This window comes from Homarus americanus, unplaced genomic scaffold (genome assembly GCF_018991925.1).
Source record: "Homarus americanus isolate GMGI-L3 unplaced genomic scaffold, GMGI_Hamer_2.0 scaffold34071, whole genome shotgun sequence".
Taxonomy (NCBI): Eukaryota; Metazoa; Arthropoda; class Malacostraca; order Decapoda; family Nephropidae; genus Homarus; species Homarus americanus.
This window is the reverse complement of record NW_024751680.1, coordinates 27,501-37,106: the sequence shown is the minus strand read 5'-3', so window position 1 is coordinate 37,106 and position 9,606 is coordinate 27,501.

Sequence of the window (9,606 nt, the reverse complement as noted above, 5' to 3'; positions counted from 1 at the left end):
TTCCCTTCACATTTTTGTATTGTCTTTGATAAGTTTTCATTTCTCAAGTGTCTTTTGTTTCACTGGTAACACACACACACACACACACACACACACACACACACCACACACACACACACTATATTACAAGAACAATTTATTTGGACATCAGTGAGTCAAAAGTTAAAACATCTAATGAAAACATCACAACATTAGTCATTTCATATACTAAAATGTTGTAAATTATCATTGGGCTCATGGGAAGGTTAATCATTTATTTGGATCTAGAAGTCTAAAAAGGTTCGTACGTTATTTTTTGTCCCTAACCACTTACGTGTGGCTGCATTTAACTGGTTCACTTGAGGTTACGATATCAAATTCCAATCTAAATGGCGCCCAAGTTGCTCTGAGGCTCTATCGTGCTCTTACTAAATACCTATTCATACTTCCAATTACGGAGAAATAAACGTTAAGAACCTTTACCAGAATCATTTTGGTCAGGACTTAAACGGTAGTCGCCCTTGTCCTCCTTCCTCCCTCATTCTCCCTCCTCCTAACCTCCCCACCGCAGGAAATTTTAAACAAACAATGTATTTGCTCGGGAAAACAAAACGATGCTAGACAATTGAGCGTTTCATCTCCATTTTAGAGTTGGTGAAGCCCTGTTTAGTCCGTTTCACCTCTCATTTCGGTTCAGGGGCGGTGGACGTCCGTGTTTACATGATTTTAACGCCGGTCGGTGTTAACATGATTTGGACGCAAGTTTGGACCTGGGTTAAGTGAGATGCGCTCCGAGAGACAACTATGCATGTTATTATTTTACCTAGACCCTAGAGAATTAGTATTGGTATAAATCGATCAAATAAACGAACAAAAATTTTAGGGACGAAATGCGTTATTTCTGAATGGTACCTTTGATCTTCGGCTTTTGCTTGAATGAAACCGATGAATGCAAGAATGCCAACGAATAATGGAGCAACTTTTAGCGGCATTTCGTTCAAGTAAACAATGGTCAAATTATACTTCAAATACTCACCAGAGATGTTTATCAATCCTGAAATAGCATTTTGGGTATCATAACGTACAACAACATAAAGGTTGTCTGTTGTTTATTCTGTTTTTCTGTTACATATATAAACCCAATTATTGGACGATACAATTTGAAACATGACCTAAGTTTTCACTCACAGCTTGAGCGGCAATTTTATGCTTCCATGTCAGAATTTGTTTCGCTTTTATTGTAAACTATGGTAAGATTTTGAGAACTCTCCGTCTCATATATAACCCGAAAGTATCTATGAGCAACAGACAGAATAATGACTCGCTGAAGCATTAAGAGAATAAATAATTTTTTTTCCAACTCGGTGCAACTGTTTACCAGCACATATCGACAGGTGCTTCCTCAGCTGCCAACGCCATACTTCTTTTCAATTAGTTTAATCCCTCTAACATGAAATCTTAAGTACGTTCGTATATAGGCTACTTTGGGTAAATAAAAGTATGCGTTAAGTAGAATAATGAGGAGGTGTTAAGACTTGAGGGCCAGTCGTCGCGAAAGTAGTACCCACTAAATTCGCTGCCTATTGTCCGTCAACGAGCGAGACGCCATCTGCCGCCAGAACAGGGGATTAACCGGCCATCCTGGACACGCGGAGACCCTCATCACCGCAATTACACCAGAATCTCCCCTTATTGCCCATAACATAGAACCCATAGCCCGGGGACTCGATCTCCCCGGGATAAACCGACGATCCAAAAGGCAACAAGTTGGAGCTGGGACAGAGGGGCGAGGCGGAGATTTAAATGATGATCATGTCACAGTTATTTAATCAATATTTACGGCGGATTGGCTAGCATAAATCATACCACCAACAACTACTGCCGCCATGTTACGTCTTTAAATGGACTCCCATATTCAAATTAACCAGGCATTTTTTTTTTAGAAGGAAAGCACTAACGCATCTGGCAAGTACGAGGCGGCGCGTGCGGTACCGCGTCAGGTTGCCGACTCTGAAGCTCGATATCGTACCATGGCGACATTATTATCGCACAAGATGATCATGGCGATGGAAATGTGTTTCTCTTGGAGGATAACACAGCCAGATTTAAAATGGAATTATGGCGGCGATAACGTCAATTACAGTGGTGGCTAGCACAGTGCTGGGCACTGAGTGCTTTACCTACACTGTGTCAACATTGTTTTTAGAAATCTGCCTTCCATGAATCAAGAATCTTTGTTTTTATTAATCTTGTTTCTGTACATAATGTTAAATAATTTACCTTTAATTACTACACTAAGCTTGAATAATTTTATATACGTCCATAAAATCATCTATTATATTTTCTGTATATTTTTATTACACATTTCATGCAGTTTACTTAGCCACAGTTAAGATTATATACAGACCATAAATAAAACACTGCAATAAACAATGAAAAAGGTCTCGTATTTTGAGAGTTTTACTGAGGTACCATAGTTCAAAAGCCAAACCAACATGTGCACTTACAAAACGAAAAGGTATAAAAAAATGAAGGTCGATCCCATAATTCGTCTGGGGTGCAGATTACCCATTGTGTGTGCGTGTGTGTGTGTGTGTGTGGTCCTGTGTGTATGCATATGTATGTGTGTACGTGTGTAGATAATATGTAATAAGTATGTATATTTTCCTACTCACCCTGTCTTCCCTTACTCCCCTCATCTTCCATGCTACACATTACTCCTTTCCCCTCAACCCCTTCAACATGGCTCCTGTTCCTCTTCACCCCTATTTCCCTCACTCCCCTCTCCTCATCCCCTCCTCTACCCACCTCTCTTCATCCCTCACTCTACCCTCTCCCTCATCCCCTCACTCTACCCTCTCCTCATCCCCTCACTCTACCCTCTCCCTCATCCTCACTCTGCCCTCTCCTCATCCCTCCTCTACCCTCCCCTCATCCTTCCTCTACCTCTCACCCCTCCTCCCCTCCTCACCCCTCACTCCACCCTCTCCTCATCCTCCTCACCTCTCCTCATCCCCTCCTCTACCCCTCTCCTCATCCCTCCCCTCTACCTCCTCCCTCCTCTACCCTCCCTCATCCCCTCACCCCCCCCCCTCACCCTCCCCTCTCCTCCTCCCTCACCCTACCTCTCCCTCATCCCTCACTCTCCCTCTCTTCCTCCTCCCCTCTCCTCTGTCCCTCTACCCTCCCCTCATCCCCCTCCCCTACCCCTCTCCTCATCCCCTCACTCTACCCTCTCCTCATCCCTCCTCTACCCCTCTCCCTCCCTCTCCCCTCTCCCTCATCCCCTCCTCTACCCTCTCCTCATCCCTCACTCTACCCCTCCTCATCCCTCCTCTACCCTCCTCATCCTCACTCTACCCTCTCCTCATCCCTCACTCCTACCCTCTCCTCTATCCCTCCCTACCTTCCCTCATCCCCTCCTCCCCACTCCCCTCACTCTACCCTCTCCTCCCCTCACTCTCCCTCTCCTCACCCCTCCTCCTACCTCTCCTCCTTCCTCCTCTACCCCTCTCCTCATCCCCTCCTCCCCCTTCCCTCACCCTCCTCCTCCCACCTCTCATCCCCTCACTCTACCCTCTCCCTCCACCCCTCACTCACCCCCTCTCCCCTCACCCTCCTCCTACCCCTCTCCTCTCTCCTCCCTCCCCACCCCTCTCCTCATCCCCTCCCCCCCCCTCCCCTCATCCCCTCCTCTACCCTCTCCCTCATCCCTCCTCTACCCTCTCCTCATCCCTCCTCCCCCCCTCTCCTCATCCCTCACTCTACCCTCTCCCTCATCCCTCCTCCCCTCCTCCATCCCTCCTCTACCTCTCCTCATCCCCTCACCTCGCCTCTCCTCATCCCTCCTCTACCCTCTCCTCATCCCCTCCTCTACCCTCTCCTCATCCCTCCTCTACCTCCCTCCTCTGTCCCTCCTCTACCCCTCTCCTCATCCCTCACCTACACCCTCTCCTCATCCCTCCTCTACCCTCTCCTCATCCCTCACTCCTACCCCTCTCCTCATCCCCTCCCCTCTACCCTCTCCTCATCCCTCCTCTACCCCTCTCCCTATCCTTCCTCTACCCTCTCCTCATCCCCTCACTCCTCACCCTCTCCCTCATCCCTCCCTCTACCCCCCTCTCCTCATCCCTCACTCTCCCCTCTCCTCATCCCCTCACTCTCCCCTCTCCTCTCCCCTCCTCCTACCCTCTCCTCATCCCTCACTCTACCCCTCTCCTCATCCCTCCTCTACCCTCTCCTCCCTCCACACTACCCTCTCTCATCCCTCCACTCTACCCTCTCCTCATCCCCTCCTCTACCCTCTCCTCATCCCTCACTCTACCTATCCTCATCCCTCCTCTACCCCTCTCCTACCCTCTCCCCACCTCCCTCATCCCCTCCTCTACCCCTCCTCTCATCTCCTCTACCCTCTCCTCATCCCTCCTCCTACCTCCTCTCATCCCTCCTCTACCCTCTCCCTCATCCCTCCTCTACCCCTCTCCTCATCCCTCACTCCACCCCTCTCCCTCATCCTCCACCTACCCCTCCCTCATCCCTCCTCTCCCTCTCCTCATCCTCCTCTACCCTCCTCATCCCTCCTCTACCCCTCTCCTCATCCCTCCTCTACCCTCTCCCTCATCCCTCACTCTCCCCTCTCCTCATCCCTCCACTCCCCACCCTCTCCTCATCCCCTCACTCTACCCCTCTCCTCATCCCCTCCTCTACCCTCTCCTCATCCCCTCCACTCTCCACCCCTCTCCTCATCCCCTCCTCTACCCCTCTCCTCACCCTCCACTCTACCTCCTCATCCCTCCTCTACCCTCTCCCTCATCCCTCCTCTACCACCTCTCCTCATCCCTCCCTCTACCCCTCCCTCATCCCCTCCCACTCTACCCTCTCCCTCATCCCTCACTCTACCCTCTCCCTCATCCCTCCCTCTACCCTCTCCTCATCCTCACTCTACCCTCTCATCCCCTCCTCTACCCTCTCTCTCATCCCTCACTCCCCTCTCCTCATCCCCTCCTCTACCCTCTCCTCCATCCCTCACTCTCCCTCTCCCTCATCCCTCCTCTACCCTCTCCTCATCCTCTACCCCTCTCCTCATCCCTCACTCTACCCTCTCTCATCCCCTCCTCCCCCTCTCCTCATCCCTCCTACCCCTCTCCTCATCCCCTCTACCCTCTCCTCATCCCTCCCTCTACCTCTCCTCTGTCCCCTCCTCCTACCCTCTCTTCATCCCTCCTCTACCCTCTCCTCATCCCCTCCTCTACCCTCTCCTCTCCTTCACTCTACCCTCTCCTCATCCCCTCACTCTACCCCTCTCCCCTCATCCCCTCCTCTACCCCTCTCCTCATCCCCTCCTCAACCCTCTCTCATCCCTCACTCTACCCCCTCTCCCTCATCCCTCCTCCCCACCCCTCTCCCCTCATCCCTCCCTCTACCCCTCTCCCCTCATCCCCTCCTCCTACCCCTCTCCTCTGTCCCCTCCTCTACCTCTCCTCATCCCCTCCTCTACCCTCTCCCTCATCCCCTCCTCCCCTACCCTCCCCTCATCCCTCACCTACCCCTCTCCCCTCATCCCTCCCTCTACCCCTCTCCTCATCCCTCCCTCCCTACCTCTCCTCATCCTTCCTCTACCCTCTCCTCATCCCCTCACTCTACCCTCTCCTCATCCCTCACTCTACCCTCTCCCTCATCCCCTCACTCTACCCTCCCCTCATCCCTCACTCTACCTCCTCATCCCCTCACCTACCTCTCTCCCTCATCCTTCCTCCTACCCTCTCCTCATCCCTCCTCTACCCCTCTCCTCATCCTTCTCACCCCTCTCCTCATCCCTCACTCTCCTCTCCTCCTTCCTCCTCTACCCACCTCTCCTCATCCCTCCTCTACCCTCTCCTCCTCCCTCACTCTACCCTCTCCCCTCATCCCCTCACTCTACCCTCTCCTCATCCCTCCCACTCTACCCCTCTCCCTCCCTCCTCCTCCTCCTCATCCCTTACTCTACCTCTCCTCATCCCCTCCTCTACCCTCTCCCTCATCCCTCACTCTCCCCTCCCTCATCCCCTCACTCTACCTCTCCCTCATCCCCTCCTCCCCTCTCCTCATCCCCTCTACCCCTCTCCCTCATCCCCTCCTCTACCCTCTCCTCATCCTTCTCTACCCTCTCCTCATCCCTCCTCTACCCTCTCCCTCATCCCCTCCTCTACCCTCTCCTCCCATCCCCTCACTCCCCACCTCTCTCCTTCCCCACCTCTACCCTCTCCCTCATCCTCCTCTCTACCCCTCCCTCATCCTTCACTCTACCCCTCTCCTCATCCTCACTCACCCTCTCATCCCTCCTCTACCCTCTCCTTATCCCCTCACTCTACCCTCTCCTCATCCCCTCACTCCCCTCTCATCCCACCTCTACCCCTCTCATCCCTCCTCTACCCTCTCCTCTCACCTCCCTCCACCCTCCTCATCCCTCCTCCCCTCTCCTTCCTCCCCCCTCTTCATCCCCTCCCTACCTCTCCTCATCCCCTCCTCTACCCTCTCTCCTCCCTCCTCCCTACCCTCTCCCTCATCCCTCCTCACCCTCTCCCTCATCCCCTCCTCCCCACCCTCTCCTCATCCCTCACTCTACCCTCTCCTCATCCCTCCTCTACCCTCTCCTCATCCCTCCTCCCTACCCTCTCCCTCATGCCTCCCTCTACCCTCTCCCTCATCCTCCTCTACCCTCTCCTCATCCCCTCACTCTACCCTCTCCTCATCCCCTCACTCCCTACCTCTCCCCTCATCCCTCACTCTACCCTCTCCCTCACCCCTCCCTCTACCTCCTCCCCTCCTCACCCTCTCCCTCATCCCCTCCTCTACCCTCTCCTCATCCCCTCCTCTACCCTCTCCTCATCCCTCCTCCCACCCTCTCCTCATCCCTCCTCTACCCTCTCCTCCATCCCTCACTCTACCCTCTCCTCATCCCCTCCTCTACCCTCTCCTCATCCTCACTCTACCTCTCTCATCCCCCTCCTCTACCCTCTCCTCATCCCCTCCTCTGCCTCTCCTCCCTCACTCTACCCTCTCCTCATCCCCTCCTCCCTCCCCTCTCCCTCATCCCCTCCTCTACCCTCTCCTCATCCTTCCTCCCCTCTCATCCCCTCACTCTACCCTCTCCTCATCCTTCTCCCTACCCTCTCCCTTCCCTCCTCTACCTCTCCTCCTCCCTCCCTCTACCCCTCCTCATCCCCTCCTCTCTCCCCTCATTCCCTCCTCTACCCCTCTCCTTCCCTCACTCCCCACCCTCTCCTCATCCCTCCCTCTACCCTCTCCTCATCCTTCACTCTACCCTCTCTTCATCCCCCACTCTACCCTCTCCCTCATCCCCTCTCTACCCCTCTCCTCATCCTCCTCTACCCTCTCCCCTCATCCCCTCACTCTACCCTCTCCTCATCCCCTCCTCTACCCTCTCCTCATCCACTCTACCCTCTCCCCTCATCCCTCACTCTCCCTCTCCTCATCCTTCCTCTACCTCTCCCTCATCCCTCCACTCCCCTCTCATCCTCCTCCTACCCTCTCCTCATCCCTCCTCTACCCTCTCCTCATCCCCTCTACCTCCTCTCCTCCTCCTCTACCCTCTCCTCATCCTTCCTCTACCCTCTCCTCATCCCCTCACTCTACCCTCTCCTCATCCCCTCCTCCTACCCTCTCCTCATCCCTCCTCTACCCTCTCCTCATCCCTCCTCTACCCTCTCCTCTATCCCACACTCTACCCTCTCTCATCCCTCACTCTACCCTCTCCCTCCTTCCTCTACCCCTCTCCTCATCCCCTCCTCTACCCCTCTCCCCTCATGCCTCCCTCTACCCTCTCTTCATCCCTCCTCTACCCTCTCCTCATCCCCTCCCTCTACCCTCTCCTCATCCCTCCTCTACCCTCTCCTCATCCTCACTCCCCCTCTCTCATCCCCTCTCCCTCTACCCCTCTCCTCATCCCCTCCCTCTACCTTCTCCTCGCCATCCTCTACCCTCTCCTCATCCTTCCTCTACCTCTCCCTCATCCCCTCCTCTACCCCTCTCCTCATCCCCTCCTCTACCCTCTCCTCATCCCCTCACTCTACCCTCTCCCTCACCCCTCCTCTACCCTCTCCTCATCCCTCCTCTACCCTCTCCTCATCCCTCCTCTACCCTCCTCATCCCCCACACACCATTGCCCACCCTCCCTCTCTTCCCCTTGCCCTACACAGCATACAGACAGCTGGCTGGCCTCCTACCCACCCCACCCCCCCACCACCCACCCCACCCACCCACCCACCCAGCCACTCAGCGCAAGACTATTGAATCAACCGACAGTCAGTCAGTCAGTCAGTCAGTCAAGCACTCATCAGTCAGTAAGCCAATACAGGTCAGTCAGCTACTCGTTCAGTCACTCGGTCAGTAGCCAATGATCCAGTCAGCTACTCGTTCAGTCACTCAGTCAGTAAGCCACCGAGTCAGTCAGCTACTCGTTCAGTCACTCAGTCAGTAAGCCAGCGATCCAGTCAGCTACTCGTTCAGTCACTCAGTCAGTAAGCCAACAGATCAGTCGGCCTCGTTCAGTCACTCCCGGTAGTAAGCCAATGATCGATCAGCTACGTTCAGTCACTCAGTCAGTAAGTCCAACGAACCAGTCAGTTACTCATCTATCCACCATATACTGTAGTCTGTCAGCCAGGTAACAACCTATTAAACCAACCAGCCAACCAGCAGCTAACCAGCTAACTAACTAGCAACAAACAACCAACTAACTAACCAACTAACCCAACAAACAACCAGCTAACCAATCAACTAACCAACAAACTAACCAGCAACCAACTAGCTAATCAACTAACCAACCAGCTAACCAGCCAGCTAATCAACACCAAATAACTAACTAACTAACCAACTAACTCAATCAACTAACCGCAACTAACCAACTAACCAACCAACTAATCAACTAACCAACAAACCAACCAGCAACTTCAATCAACTAACCAACCAAATAATCAACTAACTAATCAACTCACTAATCACCAAACCAACCAGTTACTATAATTAGTACTACTATTATTATTGTTATTAAATTATTATATCAAGAAAATTTCCAATACCGTAAAACAACTAAACAGAATATAGAAGAGAGACAGAGATATAGAGAGAAATATATATAGAGAGAGAGAGAGTATATATAGACGATGCCTGTATGCCTCGCGTCACCTTCAATACAATAATACATTAGTCCCTATTACCTATCACTTATATAATCTATTTCTACTGTATTTTAACTCCTTGCAACTAATGTATACTTTACCAAAACAATACTTTAAGTGTATAAGTGTATGAATGTATATCTTATAAGAGTGACGCTGCTATTGAATTTTATCCTGTACGCATTGTGTTACTTATTTTGTTTTAAAGGTGCATTTTAAGTTATACTTCTTTATTAGCTTATTTTAGGCGCATTTTACGTTATATTTCTGTTAGCTTATTTTAAAGGCGCATTTGACGTTATGCATAGCTTATTTTAAAGGCGCATTAGACGTTATACATATTAGCTTATTTTAAAAGGCGCATTTGACGATATACTTCATATTAGCTTATTTTAAAGGCGCATTTGACGTTATACTTCCTTTTAGTGTTTCAATGCGCATATCACCA